This window comes from Patagioenas fasciata, chromosome 2 (genome assembly GCF_037038585.1).
Source record: "Patagioenas fasciata isolate bPatFas1 chromosome 2, bPatFas1.hap1, whole genome shotgun sequence".
In the NCBI taxonomy this organism is placed as follows: domain Eukaryota; kingdom Metazoa; phylum Chordata; class Aves; order Columbiformes; family Columbidae; genus Patagioenas; species Patagioenas fasciata.
The window spans coordinates 60,933,203-60,940,487 of NC_092521.1; the positions used below are offsets into that span (position 1 = coordinate 60,933,203).

At 34.4% G+C, this 7,285-nt stretch overlaps 1 long non-coding RNA gene across 1 annotated transcript; it reads left to right on the plus strand.

The window, feature by feature from the left end:
- Positions 1-1,429: 1,429 nt before the first annotated feature.
- On the plus strand, positions 1,430-4,317 carry LOC139827377 (uncharacterized). Its single transcript, XR_011737904.1, has 2 exons — positions 1,430-1,520; positions 2,549-4,317. It is a non-coding gene; the product is annotated as an uncharacterized lncRNA (long non-coding RNA).
- Positions 4,318-7,285: the final 2,968 nt, after the last annotated feature.

The following is a 7,285-nucleotide window of genomic DNA, read 5'->3' on the forward strand; positions in this document are numbered from 1 at the left end:
TTTTGCCATCTTTGATGATGTTTTGTTTCCCTTCAGCCTTTTAAGAGTGTGTAGTGTTGAATGAGTTGGATCATATTATTCTCACATATGAAGAATGTGGAGTTAATGGTGTCAAATATTAAACATGTTCTCAGTACAAACCTTCGTTCAGCCAACTATTCATGAAGTTTCACATTGTACTATATTATTACAAGACATTACTTTTAGTAATAGTGACATCTGTTGAAGTGAATCCATGACAAAATGCATTTTTTATTAGGATTTAGTGAATAAGTTGGAACAATAGATTTATTTAACAAATTTAGCCTATTGTCTGCATGTGGGATAGCTTCCAACAAAGAAATAAACAAGTAAACCAGAATATCCTTAAATATATTTAGAAATATTCAAATTATCTATACTCAGGCATTGCTTTTTTGTTTTGTTTAGTTTGCATGAGTCTCTGTAGCTTGCATGTTGAGGGACCATTTGTTATGAGCATCCAAAACACTAACTTGCTGATTATTTATTTCTAAAGTATCAGCTGAATGACTTTTTTTTTTTTTTCTTAGATTAACACAGAATTTTCTAGGACTAGTAAAGCTTTTGCAACTATTTCTCTAAAACCCTGGCTTTGCAAATATTCACTTGCATCTTTGAAATTTATTTTCTGCTAATGCTTCTGCTGGTAAAACTCAATCCTTCAAACATTCCTGTGGAAGATCACCGAAGGGTTGAATGTGTTGTCAAAACAAATTCAATCAAATGTTGGTTGAAAAGCTCGTACTGTATTTGCTCAGCTGTGTTAAAAGAACAACTCTTTCAGTTTTTTCCCAAGGCATTCCCTAAGAAAACTTAAGGTTGGAGAAGTGTTTATATATTTAAAGATACAAAATTCTATACTCATGACTTAACACAAAGTTTTATCATATGTGCTTCAAAATTCCTTTTTTTTAGAGTCAAACCATGCCATAGATCTCTGATGTTTTCTTTTAAAAATATTATTTGCTTAATAACCTGATGAATAATTTAATGACAGACAAAACATTGCCTGGAATACTTTAAGCTTTTTTCCTAGTGGAAATCGAAGAACATCTAAACTTGCAATATTTGTTGTCTGGTTTGCTAATTGCCAGCCCATTCTTCTTAGTGGTCTTGTATTGTTACACCACACATCTGCATGTTTCATTCCTTGGCTCAGTCACTACGCATAAAATCTTGGCCCCATCAAAACAAAGATGACACTATGGTGAAGCTACAATAACTTATAGCAAACACTTCATCCTGCATATTCATTGAGTGACTTTAAGATGAGCATTAATGTGATGAAATTAGGTGGAAACCAGTAGCCTAGTGAACTCAACTGCTTTTCACAAAGTGAAAAATTTAACTTATATGTACCGTAATTTTAATTCATAAATACCATAGCTCATTTGACATTTAATGATGAGAGACAAGGCAGAAATACTAACATACAGTTAAGCTTGCATCAAAGTTTCTTATTCAAGTCTTACATGCTGTACTAATGTTATTCTAAAATGGTAGGAAAACTGAAGTCTTCCTTTGATACAAAGCAGTCTTTCTTTTGTTGTTCCACTTGTTTAAAATGTGAAATATTCTTAATTAGATACAGACAATACATAAAAATAGATACAGAAATGGAAACATGGATTGGTTTTATGTTCCCAGAGGTTTGTTTGTTTTTGTCAGGACTTGCATCTCTCCAGTGTAGCATGGCTTAATTGTTTAGTTGTATCAATGATTTTGAGGAGTGTTTATTCCATTGAAAAGAACATTTTACTGTTTTCCATTTTTTTGTAAAATAGCAAAATTATTAAAAAGAGAAAATAGCTTCAATTTATTTTATAAAAGCTGTATAAAAAAAAAAAAGAAAACTTAATAGTAGCATTTTTAAACTTTTTAGGATAACTTATAAAGATGCAGATATTATCCTGTGATAATGTGTAACTGCGGTAGGTGTTGTAGAGATTTTTAGGAATTCCTATTTTAGCTACTTTGTGCCACAGCCTTAACATTATTCAAATGTTTATTTTCCTGAATGCTAATAAGAAGGAGAGATGTGTGACAATGTTGCTATTTTTGCCTTCTTAAGCGTGTGAATGTAGTTATCATTGAAGCACTGTGCTCATATTTTTTATCCAGAGTCTGAAATAATCTAAAGACATGCTAACCAAGGCTGAAGAGTGAAATACCATGACAGGAAAATTCTCAATAATTTAATAAACTTTAGGAACTTAAAGAGTTGGATAAATATTTATAAAGTACAAAGTTGAAAACTGCAGTCACTGGAATTCAGTAGAAGTTTTCCTGTCAGTGCTTTTCATGATAAGCCTTTATATATTCAGAGAGCTTCTCACACCTGAGTTCTAAACAATAAAAGATCTTTTCTTCCCTCTACAAAGGACTTTCTTTCACTGCTTTAAAGGAAGGACTAGCAGTTAAAATATTTCAGAATATAAATTTTACCTTAAATATCTATCAACTTCTATAGTTATAATCCCTTGTAATATACATGTTTCTATTTTTACGTGGCAAAAAATATTTTCAGGTTCCTGGGCATAGGAAGAGAGTAAACGTCACTCCTGTCTTCAAGAAGGGCAAGAAGGAGGACCCGTGGAACTACAGGCCAGTCATCCTGACTTCAATCTCTGTGGAGGTGATGAGGCAGCTAATCCTGGAAACCATTTCCAGGCACATGAAGGACAAGAAAACCATAAGGAATAATCAGCATGGCTTCTTCAAGTGGAAATTATGCTTGACCAAACTAGATAACCTTCTAGAATGAAATGACTGACTTGATAGGTGAAGAAGACCAGTACATATTGTTTACCTGGACTTCAGTAATATTGTCTGCTGTAGAGAAGCTGATGAGGTCAAGAGAAGGGTCACTTAGACGGTTAAGAGATTGGAACATCTCTTATATGAGGAAAGGCTGAGAAGAGAAGACTCTGGGTGGGAGGCTCATCCATGTATACAAATATCTGACAGAAGGGTATAAAGATCATGGAGCCACATTCTCTTCAGTGGTCTGCAGTGATTGGACAAGAGACAATTGACACAAACTGAAACACAGGAAGTTCCCTCTGAACATCAGGAAACACTTTTTCACTGTGAAGGTGGCTGAGGACTAGTACAGGTTGCCCAGAGAGTTTGTGAACTCTGCCTCCCTGGAGATATTAAAAATCTGTCTGGACATTGTCATGGGCAAGTGACTCCAAGCGGCCCTGCTTGAGCCAGAGGGGTGAAACAGATGACCTTCAGACGTCCCTTCCAACCTCAGCCATTCTGTGCTTCTGTGATACCCCAGAGTGCCCAGACATTTTGAGAAGCACACCTGTAGTGAAAATCTATTAATAACATTTCCCTTCATGACACATTACTATTAAAGCATACTTGTGGTCTGTAAAGTACTGATTAAGTCCTCGGTGCTAATGAAAGCAGACCATGACTGGACCATTTACAGTCTACAAGAAAATAAAGACAAGATCCTCTTAAAGAGATCCAGTGGTCCTGCAATATGATTAAATTATTACTTAAATATTACTATTCATTCAGATTCAGTGTTTTTAATTTTATAGAAGAAAAATCTGTATTATAATATTTCAGCATGAAGTAATACGCTAGCTGTAAGATCTTCTGTAATAGAAATCTGCATAATACAGAAAAGAAGTACAGACAAAAACATCTTCCAGATATCTTGATGATCCCTTGATAGTATTAGGGCCATTACAGCCTCTGGCAAAGTTTAGCACAGCCTCAAGGATGCTCTAAAATCTGATGGTTTGTAAACGCCTCCAGGGGCTACTATGTTAAAGTGCAGAACAGTCGAGCCATGCCCTTGGCATTTGACATGCAGGAAGGAAGATGAGAAGGGTAAGACAAAACCACAGATCAAACAGATAACGCAAGCATCAAATAAGAAAATCTTAATCTATATCAGAGTGGGGAGTACTGAGAGGGAGTTAGCAGGTCTGCCAGAGAGCTAGTGGGAGAAAGTAATTAAGGAAGAACACAATATCAATAAGAAGCTACATTTGCTTGTTAGTCTTTACTACATACTGTATTTAAGGAACTGCTTACCCTGGACTTCTTTTCTAATAATAAAAGAAACATTTCAAAAGAATTTCAAAGAATTTGAAAACTTCAAAGAATTAAAATAAAAGGTGTCCATGCAAGTTGATAAATGTCTCATCACACCTTGATAACATTTTGTTGGTGGATTTTTCTTCTAGTTTCATTTCTGTATAAGCTGAGTGAAGAGATTGTTCAGCTGCTGAATATGTTCAATTTCATATTAAAATCAGCTAATATCCTAAAGGAATGAAGTAAGTGCTGTAACTCTATTGTAAAACACTATTAAGGATGATCCAGGCAGCTACAGGTCATTAAACCCTACTTATACACCTGGTGAAACTGTATGAAATTATATTTGTTAAAAATCATGTTATAAGAAAATGTGGAAAGTCATTACATGGGTATCTCTTGTTCTCTCTTTCACAAGAGGAAAATCATGCTCCAATAATCTGTTACCGTTCTTTGAATGCGTAAGCTGCTTTTCTAGGATTGACCCTGTTTAACAACACTACTCTGAGGCTCAGAATTTACAGTCTGATAATCATTCTTTTGTAAAGAGAAAGATAAAATAAAAACAAAATTAGGAGACCTGAGGGAAAATGGGAGACAAGAAGGGCAAGTGGAAACATGGCTTTATCAAGTACTTCTGCAGTTAGACATTTCATACAGGATATGGCAGACTAAGACTGCAAGAGAGATTAGCATATGCGATTTGCAAATCCAGTGAAAATGCCCTAGCCACTAATGCAAGAAAAGATTTTCTGTTAATTTATGTTTCAGCGAGTAGTTTTCTGTTTCACACAAAGCTGAACTTTCATAGGAAGTTTTGAGGAAGGCTTACTTCAGAAATCTGATGTCTCTTCCAATAAGTTTTCTCTGGCTTAAACATCAGGCAAAGTGATATGAAACTGAGGCCTTTGGGAAATAACAGATGTCAAAAATATAGACATCTGATGCAAAAGTAGTGCAAGTTTCCCACAACACACTAGATAAAAGTGGTCACTGCCACTGACATTACTCCTTATGACAATTCAGCCTTCTTCTAGGCTTCAGAATATCTATACAAAATTATATATTGAAGTTTGATGATCTCTTCCAGTTCTACTTGAGATTGTCATACAGCCACATTTGACTCCTGCTTTGGCCAGAGGTGCTATTTTCATGAAAGAAGGTGGTGACTGTCTTTAGCCACTAGATTAAACCAGATACACTTAGCATATATTATTTAACAGCTATAACTTTGATTATTTTTTTTTTTTAATTTTAAATTTTTAATCAGTTATGTTGAAGTTATTGGAGAAAAAACCCAACCAAACAAAAAAACAAACCAAACCAACCAACCAGTCAACCACATGACAACTTTTTCTTAAACAGAAAACAGGAGGTAGAATTAACATCCACAATTACTAACATCGCATTCATTGCTCATCTTACCTACATGAGTTAAGGTAAAGACTAGGAGAAATATATTCCAGGGAAGAGCCATCTTCAATGTGCCTTTTAGTCTATTTCTTCTAATCTATATTTGCCTAACATCTGCTAGTGATATTGACTATTACATTACTGTGTAATTCTCATTGACCAGAGAAATAATTTTTGATGAATTTAAATAATATTTATTACATTATTATACTTTTACTGTTATCACCACTTAACACAGAACTGTACTGCTAACCAATATCAGTTCTATCAAACAGTTCAAACATTCTGCTTAACAAAAATATCATGCCTTTAGCATTCTTTTTAATCAGCAAAACCAGCATTCAGCCTGAAAGATTAATTACCACCAAACATACCATTTTTCTACCTGTTTCTACACATTAACTAACAGTTCTAGGACCTAAACTTTTGCTAACTTTTGTTCAAGGAGTAGTAACCATGCTTCAGTTTGATCTCCTTTTGTACAACCAGTTCACCTTATCTAATGCAAATATTGATCTAGCACTGTTGCTCAGTAACAAATTTGAAGTTTTGGGGCAAAATCTTCTTTCCTTCTGACCGGGTCATCTATTTTTTGAAAAAGAATCTACAAAAGATACAAAATACACAGTAGCTGAAAGGAAAGGAGAGAACTGAAAACTTTTAATGGGAATCCAAACCTTTTGTTGAGAGGTTGGACAGGTCATCTCCCTTAACAAGACAGATAGGAAGTATTCATTTTTTTTTAAACTGACATTGGCAAGGACAAAATGTGAAATAGTTTTATTAAAAGACTTGAACTCCCACAAAGGGAGTCGTTAAAAACAAGACTGTGATACAAGGATAGCAGTTAAATACAGTGCAATTGGCATTACAATTCTTAGCAGAAGTCCACTGACTACAATCAGATTTATGATGTCATTTCCCATAATTAAATTAGAAGAGTCTTCTGGTAAATATTATGCTTATAGTGTCTTACCTCATTGTATCTGACTGCTCTAATGGTATTTACAAGAAACGCCTTCAAAAATTTGAAAGAAGCTTTGGATCTTATAGCTTAAATTAGAGATACTTACAATCGTCCTAAAGGTTTCAAAATAATTGTTCACAGTTTCTGTAATTGTTGGCAGCCTCAAAAGTTGTGAGATATTTTTCACAGGTTTTTAGTGGAATCTTTTCAGAAGAGAATTGGAGAAGATATAGAAATACTGTCCATTTATTCCAAAGAATCTCAACCATTTCACAAACTTTCGGCTTTTCCACTGTTTCTATATAGACATGCAAATACTCTGATGCAAATAGTGAGATAACTTTGAGTTTTAGTTTAGGAGAAAATTTAGTTCTTTATCATGGCTTCATCAAATCCAAGTGTTTCTTGGTTTTACAGGTATATTACCAAAAGCAACAACTAGATTAAGGACAACCTATTAATATTCCTTACAGATAATAATCAGGTGACTTTACATTTCCCACTCTCTAAAGTTTCATGCAAAAAATTTTTTGTTCTGTTTCTTTCAAACATCTGTCTTGATTCCTGGGTAGCATTGTTATCCAACAGACAACAGTCTTTAGGAAAGAGATGTTCCTTTGAGCACTTCAAGATGTTCTACCTGGAATCACTGCAATGTCACTCAGAAATGACGAATGCTGGCAAGCATATGTGAACTCATAGACCACAGAAATCTTCAGTTATTATATTGCCATTTGTCTTCATGCCATTCCCATGGATTTCCTTCTAACTTTTGGGAAAAATATTTTTTGAGCTACCATGAGGGAACAATGGAATGAATAC